This window comes from Herpailurus yagouaroundi, unplaced genomic scaffold (assembly GCF_014898765.1).
Source record: "Herpailurus yagouaroundi ecotype Mexico unplaced genomic scaffold, PumYag 215, whole genome shotgun sequence".
Classification (NCBI taxonomy): domain Eukaryota; kingdom Metazoa; phylum Chordata; class Mammalia; order Carnivora; family Felidae; genus Herpailurus; species Herpailurus yagouaroundi.
Window position 1 is genome coordinate 5,133,081 of NW_024412446.1, and position 8,746 is coordinate 5,141,826.

The window sequence follows — 8,746 nt, forward strand, 5'->3', positions numbered from 1 at the left end:
CCCAGCTCATGCTCTCTCTCTCTCTCTCAAAAATAAACAAGCACGAAAAAAGTTCTGCAAAAAAATCCCCGTAACGGGTAACTACCGGCGTCGCGACTCTTCTGGCTGTGGGGGGGGCCGGACGGAGAAGGGGACACATCAACCAGGTGTCTGGGGGGTCTGGCCAAGTTCTCTGACCTGAGTAGTATTCTGCGTATAATTCGTTAAGACACTGACCTGATTCGTGTGGCTTTCGAATCTGTGTTTGATTGTACAAGGAAAGATTTAAAAATACATCTCTCTAGGCTGGAATATTGGATTCAAACTGACAGCAGGAGGCAAAACAGATCTACTTGCCAAATTCTGCTTTTAAGTTAAATAATATTCACGTACAGGAAGGAAGAGGCCTGACCTAACGTGGTTTATATTTTTTAAAAATATCCTGGAGGTTTTAGCTGCCCACAAATGGTCATCTGCCTACATGGCTCTCAAACTGGAGTGCCAGAGGCCCTGTCTTCTGATCTAGACCCTGGCAGGGAGCATATGGCAAGAGGTCTGAGAGGGGAGGGGAAACTGGCAGTCAATGAAGCTATCTCTGGAGTAGGAGCTTCAGTGCTACACGTCACAATTAAAGAAGGAGACAGACAGACTAAAGTGTATCAGGAATGGGAGCCTTTGTAGCTCATCTGGGAGGACTGACTGCAAAACCTTTTGGATGGGGGAGCCAGGGTCATACAGATCTCCTCATGAGGGCATGATGACCAGGCCCCACTGTGAAAGGGACTATTATTTTTCACCACCTTGGCAGTCATGAGAAAGATGGGCGGGACAGCTTCAGGCCCCCTGGCTTCTCCAAAGGTCTGGGCTCTGAGGCAGAAACAGAATTTCAGGCCACAGGGTATTTAGGAAACATCTCTTTCAACTTTTGAATTTTGCAACAAGTTGAAGTCCAGGGCATGTGAGTGATTTAATAGAGGTCATGCCATAAACTCAACATAGGTATCCTTCCTGCCTGTGCCCTACCCTTTAAGCCAACGACCTACCTCCAGCCCCACCAAGGTGAGTGTAGACACCCATGGGCCTTCAAGGTAACTGTAAGACCTCTGCTCCTGTGCTCATCCCAGTACGTGGGTCTGACCCTTTACCTTTGGGGGCCCACGTTTCCTCCAACATCTGTATGTTGACCTCTTCTGTACCTTGACTCTCTTTTATTGATTTTATTGATTCATTGTCCCCACCTCTATACAGGTGAAATTCTCTGCTCCAGCTTCTACAGGAGACCCAATGCCTCACTGTGGAGTTCCTTCTCATCAGGAATCCGGTTTAAGGCATAAGAATCAATGCACGATCCAGTAGTTCAGGACCTTTCCTCTTCCTATTTCTGAATATCTAGAGTCTGTCTCAATTTGCATGTACTGACAATTCTACGACAACACCGAATCCCTAGCTCAGCATTCCCTTCAAAAGCCAAGAGCATTTCTTCCGTTTATTGGAATCTTAGGGAAAAGATCAATATATTTCCCTGTTTCCAGGGCCCCACATCCTGTCTTCTGATAACCCTAGACATCCCCTCAGAGACTCTGACATTCAGTCCACCGGAAGCTCCCCATGTCCCCATGGTCAACTGTGTGACAGGGGCCTCTGGAAAGGTAATGTGATTTGGGGTCACATTAAGAGAAGCATGGGATGTGGAACGAGGGAGCCCTAAGTTCCATTCATGAAACTATCTCTGGAGTAGTATTTTCATTGCTGAGGATTACAATTAAAGGAGACAGGCTGAGTGATTCAGAAATTAGAGGCACTCAACATCATGTCATATTAAATTGGGCTGTTTATCCTAGAGATGACTTGGGGAGTGTCATAACTGGCTAGGGGGCCGGAATGAACGGATCACACAGACAGGCACCAGACTCAAACTGTCAGTTCCCAAGAGCTGGGAAAGGACTAAGTGCCCACCAGTTGAGCGATGTGGCTGGCTTCCTCAACAAGAAGGCAGACGGTAAGCACAGGTGGATAACTCACCTTTCGAGGAACAAACAGAAACCAGAAAACACCGGTCCAGAAATTCCAAAGTCCTCTCTGGAAAGTTCTCCCACCCTTAAGACACGCAAAGCCAAGCGACGCTAGAGCCCCTTCCCCCGCTGGCGACGTCAATGCCTCGCGTGGGCTCTCCACCTGGGGCCTCGGTGTCCCCACAGGTATCACAGGGGCCCCATAAAGGTCCGGCCGGCATAGGACGGCAAGGGGAGCGGGGCCCCGTAGAGACGAACGCCGGTGCCACTAGCGCAGCGCTGCGCGACAGGGACGGAGCGCGTCCACACCAGCGGTCCCGCGGGCCCCAGCGAACTGGCCGGGCCTGCGCTGCACAGCCTGGGGGGAGGGGCAGGCTGGAGAACGCCCGGACGGAATCTGAAAAGTAAAAAATGCCACGCAGCTAAGGGACGGCGCACGTGGGGACAACAGACCCCCATCGCCAAGCCCCAGGCACGGACGGGGTTCGAACCCGCGATCTTCGGTTTACGAGACCGACGCCTTACCACTTGGCCACCGCGCCTGACAGCCGAGCGAGCGGTGGAAGCTCTCAGTGGAGGGTAGGCGGCGCAGGCGCAGGAATCGCATGGCCCCGCCTCCGGCCCCGCCCCCGGCTTCCCGCCCGCCCCTCCAGACCCGCCCCTGCAGACCCAGCTCTGCCAGCCGCTCGGTCGGGCCGGGCCTGGCGCCGGAGTCCTGCCTGCGGCGGGACCCGAACTAGCGGCGCTCTGGCCCGGCCCGGCCCTCCTCCCCGGGAAAGCCGGGAGGAGGCCCGCCGGGGATTAGCGAGAGGCTTCGGCGGGACCGGGCGCCCAGACGGAGAAAAACCACGGCCGATGCTTGCTACGACGCGAGCGGAAGCGGATACCGCGGCCGCGAGCGCCCAGCTGTGTGACCTTGGCCGGGTCTTTTCCGTCGGGTCGGCAGGTTGCGCGGGCACCTACGGGGCTTCGGGCCGAGCATACCGGGAGCCGAAGGGGCAAGAAGGGCAGTGCAGGCGTGGACGGTCCTGGCTTTGGAAAAACACGTAGGGAGCCGGGTGGGGGGATGAGGGCCAGGCTTCTGGGGCGCGGGGAGGTGACTTTCCTTCGCTAACCCCGCAGGAGCGGCAGTCTGGGTAAGAAAACCCTTCCCCGGCTGGTTCACGCTCCGCCCTTGCCCTTCAAACCCTGGCACGGGAGACTCCTGATAAATATCTGTTTAGACAAGATGGCCTTGCCCGGGAGGAACCGACGTGGGCGCACAAGAAGATGCCCCCAGGGATGTTCGTGGCGACAGTGCTAGTGGGAGTGAACCTGGGAGGCGACCTGGATGAAGCTGATAGTCTGTCCATGCCAGGGAACAGGGGGTCACTATTAAAAAGGAATGATCTAGAGTCAAAGGAAGGATTGTCGGCATAGGTAGTGCGCAAAACCACATGTGATTTTAGAAAGCAGGATATCGGACAATAAAACCATTTATTAAAGGGAAAGACGTACAAAGCAGGTAAAAGTATAAAGTAGTAAAATATAAAGGAGAGGAGGAGACTGGCTGGAGATAGGGGACAAAAGGAACTTTGTTGGTAATGTTTGTGGTCTATTCTATGAAAGAGGCAAAAAGCTAAAATGGAATATCAGTGCTTATTATGATCCTTTATACTTTTTCGTAGATCTTGTATTTTGTTTAAAAAAATTTTTAAAGGTAGTTAGGCCCCTCCGTCCGACTTTGGTGTGGCCACAGCGTCTGTTTCAGGAGAGGTTGGTGGGGGGCGGGGGGGTAGAAGAGCCCTCCTCCTGGGGGCAGGACATGGCCAACTGCAGCCAACTCCAGCCCTCCTGCAGGCCAGCACCGGGCGAGGGCGGGGGGGCGGGGCGGGGAGACACAAATCAGACCAATGGCACCATTGCTCACCCTTCCACCGCCACTCCAAAGTCATTCTTGCTCATTTATAGAACTTTTTAAGAAGTGTACAGCGTGGAGATTTAGGGAAACCCAGGAAAGCGATTTTTGTGTGTGCTAAAAAAAAAAAAAAAAAAAAACTTAAAAACAAAAGCACACACAGTTTTATCTTGACTGTCTAAAAGTGTGGTGTCTACCCTGTGGACATTATTGTGCAACAAATGGAACTTCTGTTGAAACTATACCCACCCAACAGTAAGTAACTCCCCTTCCCAACCGCTTCCCAGCCCCTGGCAACTACTGTTCTACTTTCTGCGTTTCAGAGTTTGACTGCCCAAGGTACCTTATAGGTGGAGTCCTACAGTAAGTAGTTGCCTTCTTGTTACTGGCTTATTTCACTTAGCGTAACGTGCCCGAGGTTCATCCGTGTTGTCGCAGGACACGATCTCCTTTTTTTTAAAGCTCAACGATAGTTCCCTGTGTTTTGTAAATCCATTCGTTCCTCGATGAACATTTAGGTGACTTTGACCCCTTTGCTGTTGGGAGTTGTGCTGCGGTGACATGGGTATGCAATTATGAGATCCTGTCTTCAGTTCTTTGGGCTCTATAGCCCAGAAGTGGCATTGCCAGATTCTATGGTAATTCCATTTTTAATTTTTTCAAGGAAATGCCATACTGTTTTCCATAGTGGCTACACCATGTTACATCCCCACTACCAGTGCACAGGCGTTCAAATTTCTTCACATCTGTGCCAATACATTTTTTTTTTTATAGTGACCATCCTAATGGGCATCAGGTAGTATCTCATTGTGGTCGGATTGGCATTTTCCTGATTGTGATGTTGAGCATATTTTCCTATGCTCGTCGGCCATTTGTAGATCTTTGAAGAAATATCTATTCAAGTCCTTTGCCAATTTTTTATTCTGGTTATTTTTTTTTTTTATTGTTGGGTTATAGGAGTTCTTTTTATATCCTAGGTGTTAATCTCTTATTCGATTATTGGCTAATATTTTCTCCCTTTCTGTAGGTTGATTTTTCATTCGTGTTGATTGCTTCCTTTACAGTACAGAAGTCTTAAGTTTGATGTCATCAGTTCCATTTGTCTGTTTTTGTTCTCGTTGCCTGGGCTTTTGGTCTCATGCGAGAAATCATTGCCAAATCCAACGTCATGAAACTTTCCCCCTATTTTCTTTTTTTCTAAGAGCTATATCAATTCAGGTCTTATGTTTAGGTCTTCATTCCATGTTGAGCTCATTTTTGTATGGGGTATAAGGTAGGCATCCAACTTCATTTTTTTGCCTTTGGCTCTCCAGCTTTCCCAACACCCGTTTGTTGAAGAAGCAGGAAAGTTTTTAAGAGCACGAACAGGAGAATTCAAAGGACCTGTGGTCTCCCCACCGGAGAGAAACACAAGTACCTACATTCTTGTGTGTGTGAAACACACTGTAATGTATTTATCTTCGGACACAGGTTTTTTTCCCCTCACATTCCGACAAATTAAAAATCAGGACGGGGGCGCCTGGGTGGTGCAGTCGGTTAAGCGTCCGACTTCAGCCAGGTCACGATCTCGCGGTCCGGGAGTTCGAGCCCCGCGTCGGGCTCTGGGCTGATGGCTCAGAGCCTGGAGCCTGTTTCCGATTCTGTGTCTCCCTCTCTCTCTGCCCCTCCCCTGTTCATGCTCTGTCTCTCTCTGTCCCAAAAATAAATAAACGTTGAAAAAAAAAAATCAGGACGACAACTGATTAGTTGGAGTCTTATCGGCCTTTTCCCCCTTTAATGGCACCTAAAAGAATAGCTTTTTAAACTTGTGAGTTTGATGAAATCGAGTATATGAAACACAGGAGGGTCAGATGCATATTTTCAGATATGTGTATTTCATGGTGTCCAGATTTTTCTCACTTACCATTGTGGGATGAACATTGCCCATGTCCTTCTAAATGGATCATTTCATCGACTATAACAGGTACCACTCTGGTGCGGGATGTTGATAGTGGGGCAAGCTGTGCATGGGGGAGGGGCAATATGGAACTCTCAATTTGGCTACCGACCTAAAACTGCTCTAAGGAGTGTATTTTATAAAAGCACCTGAAAAGAAAATTCTTCGCTCTCCGACCCTCTGCTGTGACTCACAGCCAACCCCAGGCTGCACTGGGTTGCTCCTTGGTGGGGTCACGGTGGGTCTGTCCAGGTGCACTTCTCAGCCGGTAGGCCTGGGAGCCAGGTCTTGTCTCCTTGAGTGAGCAGCCGTAAGTATGTGATCAGACTTCTGTTTTCTAAACGTCCGTGCCATTTTTAGGACCTTTTTGCATTGGCAAAGATGCTATGAAACTTCACCGAAGTGTGAGAGCTGGCTCAAAAACACAGAGCCCGGGGGCAGAAATCAGGCCATACCCACTTCCGTATAGCACAGTAGTAAGAGGTTCCCATCACCGATTCCTTCAGCAAATCCTCACTGAGCACCTACAATGTGCTAGACTCAGTGCTGGAGCTATAGCCATGAACTAAGCAGCACAGATCCCTGCCCTAATGGAGCGTCCATTCTTAAATAAGCAAAACGTAGTAGATCAGCTGGTGAAAAGCACTAGGGAGAAACATCAAGCGGGGAAGAAGGATAGGAAATTCCAGAGGGGGGAGGAAGGGTTGTCATTTTATTTTTTATTTTTTTTTATTGAAGAAAATTTTTTAATGTCTATTCATTTTTGAGAGAGAGAGAGGACGAGGGAGAGGGAGGGAGAGAGATGGAATGCAAGAGAGGGAGGGGCAAAGAGAGAGGGAGACACAAAATCCAAAGTAGGCTCAAGGCTCTGAGCTGTCACCCCAGAGCCCAGTGCGGGGCTCGAACTCATGAACCACGAGACTATGACCTGAGCCCAAGTTGGACATCTTAATTGACTGAGCCACCCAGATGCCCCTATTTTTTTTTTTAAGTTTATTTTGAGAGAGACAGAGACAGGGTGAGTGGGGGAGGGGCAGAGCGAGAGGGAGACCGAGAATCCCAAGCAGGCTCCGCACTGTGGAGAGCTTGATGCGGGGCTCAAACTCGCGAAACCGTGAGATCATGACCTGAGCGGAAACCAAGAGTCCGACGCTTAACTGACGGAGCCACCCAGCCTCCCCTGGTTGTAATTTTAAATAGACAGGCGTGGCAGACTAAATTCAGGCTCACATTCTTTGCTGCTTTTCCATACGGAGGCAGAGTCTATGCCCTCCTCTTTGGACATGGGCTTGACCAGTGGAATGTGGCAAAAGTGATGTGTAAAATCCCAAGCCTGGGTCCCAAGAGACCTTGCAGCTTCTGCCCGTGAGAGATCTCAGAGCCCTGTCCCGAGACCCCCATGTAAGGAAGGCAGTCTGGCTAACGGAGGGTGAGAGGCCAGGAGAAAGCCCAGCCAAAAGCCGGCACCACCTGCTAGACACATCAGTGTGGCCATCTCGGACCTTCCAGCCCAGCAGACCCCTCATCAGCTGAATGCAGCTACGTGACTGAGCCCGGGCACACCCAGCCGAGGACCTGCCACCCTAGCCACAAAATGGTGAAAGTAATGAATGGTTCCTGTTGCAAGCCACTACATTTTGCGGGGTTGATACGGCAGGTTACATGTAGCACACTCTTTGGTGCTAGGTTTACGGGCTGGATGTTATCTGCATGGAGGAGTTAAAGCTTGGGTGATGCTGGGGGCGCCTGGGTGGCTCAGTCGGTTGAGTGTCTGACTTTGGCTCAGGTCGTGATCTCACAGTTGATGGGTTTGAGCCCCACATTGGGCTCGGTGCTGACAGCTCACAGCCTGGAGCCTGCTTCAGATTCTGTGTCTCCCTCTCTCTCTACCCCTTCCCCGCTCATGCGCGCTCTCTCTCTCTCTCTCTCTCTCTCTCTCTCTCAAAAATAAACATTAAAAAAACAAAAACTTCCATGAGGTTGGATGAATGTGGGAGGGGTCATGCCCAGTGTCTCCTCAGTGGTTATTTAATCTCCTTTCCTCATCTCCAAAATAGCAGGGTTAGTTAGCTGTTAGCCACAGCCCCGCGTTAATTAAATTTTGAACACCTTCTTCATTATTCACTGCTAAAGTTAGCAGGGGGCTGAAACGCTATTTGACCTTTTTTCCTTGGGCACAGTAGCAACCTGACACTTTCCCCTTTGGTCGGGTTTCATGGTCCCTTTGCCAGCCCGAAAGCTCTAAATTAAGGCTGCTGTTAATAGGAAAACGTCAGCGCAACTTGAAACCTTTTTAGAGAGAAGGCCACACCTGTAGACATGTAAATTAAGGCTGCTTTTCGTACTTAGGATTAATACGCTTTGGTCGGCTTTCTCTCTTTCTTTCCCTTCTTGGTGGTTAGTTCAATTACCTTTCCGGGACTCCTCCACTTGCTGGCGGAGCATTCCCTCTTAACAAGATGTTTCAAGGTGGCTTGGACTTTCAAGGCGCGAGGCGGGCCCCCAGGCGGATCATGAGCTGAATACAATCAGGTCACCCCAGAAGCCCCAAAATGAGGCAGGAGCCTTAGGGAGCACAACCGCTGTGCACCTACAGCCCTTGGGATTCATTCTTTCCCTGAACGTGATCCTGCTGTCATAGTCACTCAGGATTCTCCATGGGGCTCCTGCACAGTAAGAGAACTACCTGGGTGAGGTCAGGGGACTGATGGACCCAATTATTCCCCAAGATGCTTGGGAGGATTCCTTTTGGGAAAGATGGGTTTTTGTGAGGGGAGGCCTGACAGAGAGCAAACTCCTGAACACCCGCTGTTTCATGCGTCTATTGCTATGTAACCAAACGCCTCAAAGCTTAGACCCTTTTTGTGGTTCTGGGGGTTGGCCAGGCAATTCTGCCCTATCTATTGTCGGCAAGGGTGTTGG

At 50.1% G+C, this 8,746-nt stretch overlaps 1 non-coding gene across 1 annotated transcript; it reads right to left on the bottom strand.

Annotated features, from left to right (window-relative positions):
- Positions 1–2,461: 2,461 nt before the first annotated feature.
- TRNAT-CGU (transfer RNA threonine (anticodon CGU)) lies at positions 2,462–2,533 on the bottom strand. The gene has a single exon. It is a non-coding gene; the product is annotated as a tRNA-Thr (tRNA).
- Between the last annotated feature and the right edge of the window lie 6,213 nt (positions 2,534–8,746).